This window comes from Petaurus breviceps, unplaced genomic scaffold, assembly GCF_028583685.1.
Source record: "Petaurus breviceps papuanus isolate PSGF00001 unplaced genomic scaffold, PetGlider_PUasm1.0 103, whole genome shotgun sequence".
NCBI lineage: Eukaryota > Metazoa > Chordata > Mammalia > Diprotodontia > Petauridae > Petaurus > Petaurus breviceps.
Window position 1 is genome coordinate 2,256,118 of NW_027185588.1, and position 4,487 is coordinate 2,260,604.

The following is a 4,487-nucleotide window of genomic DNA, read 5'->3' on the forward strand; positions in this document are numbered from 1 at the left end:
AATAAATACCTGCCCTCAGGGAGCTTATAGTCACTGTTGAAGGAGAGAAGGAATATGATCCTGCATGTGTATTGCAGGCACTGAAGGAGTGTGGCACTGCATTTACCTTCTCTGTGTCTGGTATGGCATTCTCCCAAAACTCCAGGTGGTTGTTGCTGTTGTTGTCTGTCCTTTCTGGAAAAGGACCGTGACATCAGGAAGGTGATGCCATGACTTGCAAGTGAATTGGATTTAAGTGAGGGAGGCCTATGCAGAGTCACCAGCCTCACTTGTCTCCTCCAGAGTCATCTGGGTCCAGTGGCAAGATATAGATCGGGAAGACTGTAGATGGCTCCCAGGAGACAAAGGCAACTTCAACATGGAGGAGGTCTCTACAGTGACGTAGACCCAAGGTTCTGTCCCAGGTGATGGGTCATCCAATGTGCTTGGCAATAACTGCACAGGAATGCTTGAATCATACTGACAAACACAGAAGGTTTTCTGAGCAGGAGAGGAGGCAACCATGGACATCATACTACTGCAACTCATGGTCCTAAGATTAATCCTGGTATAGAGGAAACATAATTATACTTAGGACTGTAGCTCTTGAATTCCTATTAGTCCATCTCTTATTTACGCAAATTAGTCATAAGGAAACAATGAACTCTTTTTAGAAAAAGTAGATTTTACTAATATCTTTTGTTTTTACATCAGTTAGATTTCCCCATGTATCCTTTCTCCTTCCCCCTCCCAGAGTCATCACTTCTAACAAAGAATTAAAGATAGAAAAAAATCATTAAGATCAATCAATACATTGACAAAGTGTGACACATGTAATGTTCTACACCTATGGAGTATTGATTGACCTCAGCAAGAGAGCAGGGAAAGGTTACTTCTTGTATCTTTCCTTTGGGGCCAAGTATGTTCTTCATAATTTTACAACATTTACAACATTCAGTTTCAATTGTTTTGTGGTACCATTAATTCTTTTTTTTTAATTTATTTTTTTGGTACCATTAATTCTTTTTTTTAAATTTATTTTTTTGGTACCATTAATTCTTAAACAAGAAACTTTTACTAAATGAAAAGACAAAAAGTAAGAATAATAAATAAGAATAATAAAAATTGACATTTGCATAATATAACATACACACCATAGAATACAAAATCAGGAATAATCAAAATGTAAGATTCTATCTGTTAACCTAGTTCACATACTCCTTCCAAAGTACATTATTTTATGTGGACAAAAACTTGGGAACCTAAGTAGTAAGGCAACAAAATAGGGAGATCCTTGTGCCTAAGGCAATTCATGACTCTGGACTATAGGCCTAAGCTAGGTGCCTGTGTTCTCTTTAAGGGACAGTTCTTCAAACAATATAGGATGCTGCTTTCTCAGTCAGACCCCATCATCAATGCAGTTCTTCCAATCAGATCAGCTCCCATACCAACTGCAGAGCATTGCCTACCTCTAGTCAGAAGGCCTTGACTTTTGTCAGCTCTTTTGGTTTCTGTGTTTTGTTTTCAATTTCCTTAAGCAGTTTCTCTTGCCAGCTTCTCTATCTTTTTAAGCCTCAAAGCAGGACCTTTAATCTTATGTTAGAAAATCCATATTTCTGTCAGGTGTGCTACAAAGAATTAATACACAATATAGTCTCAGGGTTCAAAATAGTTCTTTCATTCAAAATTTCCCAACAATAAATTTCTAAACCCTAAAAAAAATAATAAATAATCCTCTGTAAATTTGCTGGTGGGGAAACTGCATTAGTCATCTTTACAATCTGTCAGTAATTTGGCATCTGAACAGCATGCTTTCACTCCAGTCCTCTCAGTACTTTGGGTCCCTTGCTTCTCTTCAAGATGCCTTTAAGTGTATTTACCCAAAAAACAATATCTTTTTGCCTTCCCTTTTCAGTAAATAAAATAAGAAAGGGGAAGTATCTTTCCTATATATGGTATGTATATGAATAAAGATAGGACAAGTAAAATGTGATAGGGATTTTAGAGAGATTCTGAATAAATTGCTCTAAGAAAATCTGATTAGGCAGAAATATTTTATACTTGGGGGGATCAAGGAAGACTCCCCCCCCAAGAAGAAGTAGAACCAAAGGTTAAAGTTAAAAAGGAAGCACATCCCAAGCCTGAGAGGGACAGTCTCAGAAATGAGCACAAATGGCCAATCCAGTCCAGTCTGGTTGTCAAGTAAAGTGAGTAAAAGGTAATGAACCTCCCTCCCAGGGTTGTTGTGAGGAGAAAATGAGATAACTTAGCACAATGCCTGGCACATAGTAGGTGCAAAAATCAGTTTCCTTACCTGTATAATAAAGGGATTGGATGAGGTGACTTCTAAGGTCCTTCTAGGTCTGTATCTATGATTCTATGATAAATCCTGGATTTTTTTCAGAGATGGATGAGACTAGATGGTTGCCACTGTTCGTTGATCAAATTCTTTGATTCTCTATCTGGACATGTTGCTTTCTCCCAATAGAATGTAAACTCCTTTAGGTCAGGAATTATCTCACTTTTGTCTCTGTATCCCTAATGCTCAGCACAGTGCCTGACACACAGTAGGCATTTCATGCTTGTTGAATGAATGAGAGTAAGACTGAAAAGGTAGAGAGAGGCCAGTTTGTGAAGAATCAAATGATGCAGATAGGTGGTGGCACATTGGACAGAGTGCTGGGCCAGGAGTCAGGAAGACCTGAGTTCAAATCCAACCTCAAACACTTACTAGCTGGGTGACCCTGGGCAAGTCACTTCACCCTGTTTGCCTCGGTTTCCTCATCTGTAGAATGAGCTGGAGAAGGAAATGGAAAACAACTCCAGTATCTTTGCCAAGAAAATCCCAAATTGGGTCACAAAGAGTCTGATACAATTGTTTTCAACTGAACAACAATGACAAAAGAAAACAATGCTAGCCAAATAAGTTTGAATTTCAACCTAGCAGCAACAGGGAAACACATAAGCCTTTTGAGCAGAGAAGTAATATATTTACATCCTGTGTATGAGGCTGATTTTGTTGGCCAGGTGAAGGACAGGAGAGAAAGAAGAAAGACAGCAGGCAAAAAAAAAAAAGCCTGTTGGAGGCTATGACAATATTCAAGAAAGCAAAGATGAAGAACCCTGGACCACGGAGCCAACCACTTGATTTAAGGCCTTAAGGAGAAGACCCCTCGATTTTTATTAGAGACAATGACTTTCAGGAGTGTAGATTAACCTTAGTGGGCTAGGTAGGCAGGTAGACCAAGGTGTGGACAGAGCTCAGCAGGATTTTGAACCCTACAGGTGGAACCAATCTGTTTCCCATGAATCTCCTAAGATTAAAGCTAAGCATTCTTGAAACCCCAGCCCAGGAACTGGTTGAAAATTCTAAAGGGATTCTTCATTTTTCTTCCAAATACTGTCAGCTATTTTCTCTGTGCTGTGGTGGCTGGAATGCTGGACAGGGAGACAGAGGATCTGGTCTTAGATACTGTCTAAAACTAGCTGTGTGACCATGGACAAATGACTTAACTTTTCTGAACCTGTTTCATCTATAAAATGCAGATGATGGTGGTGGCGCAGTGAGTAAAGCCCCGGCCCCAGAGTCAGGAGGACCTGAGTTCGGTTCAGTCCTCAGACACATACACATAAAAACTAGCCGTGTAACCTTGGGCAAGTTACTTAACCCCAATTGCCCTCCAAAAAAACAAAAAATAAAATAAATAAATAAAATGCAGATGATGATACTTAGACTACCCATCTCATAGGGTTTTGGTAAGGTTCAAATGAAATAATGTATGGAAAGTATTCTGCAGACCTTAAATCTTAAGAAAATAGATAAATGCCAATTTAGTATTCCCTGATATAGGGAATGGAGTGAGATGTGAATGTCAATCTGTACCACATTTTGAGGGCTGATATGTGAGAGTAGTTGACCATCTCCACCTACCTACCTTGTCTCTCTATCCACAGCAAGCACTTAATAAATATTGATTGATTGACAAAAGCATAAGGGGTCAAGAATGAAAGAGATGAGCATAGGGATGAGAGATACGTAGGGGACCAGACTAAGGTGAAGGGAAATACTGATGAGAGAGAGGGACAGAGATCCAAAGGGATGTGGAGATAAGGGGAAAGAGGGATGAGGTAGAGAGGGGTCAGGGAGATGGGAAGAAAAAGGAAGACGGGGGAAATAAAAGAAGATGAGGAACAAAGATGAATCAATTAACAATGCATATATATCTTTATATATAAATCAATGCATATATAAAAATATATAAATCTTTATTTGTATATATACACATATACACATACACATACACATACATATACATATACATATACATATACATATACATATACATATACATATACATATATATGGTGCTAGGCTGTCACTAGGGATACAAAGACCTCAAGAAGCTAACATTCTAGCAAAAAAAAAAAAAATGTGTTGAAGAGAAAGGGAAGGTGGACGTTCAGAGAGTGCCTTGAGGTATGCTCTCTGGTCCCTAACCAAGATCGTC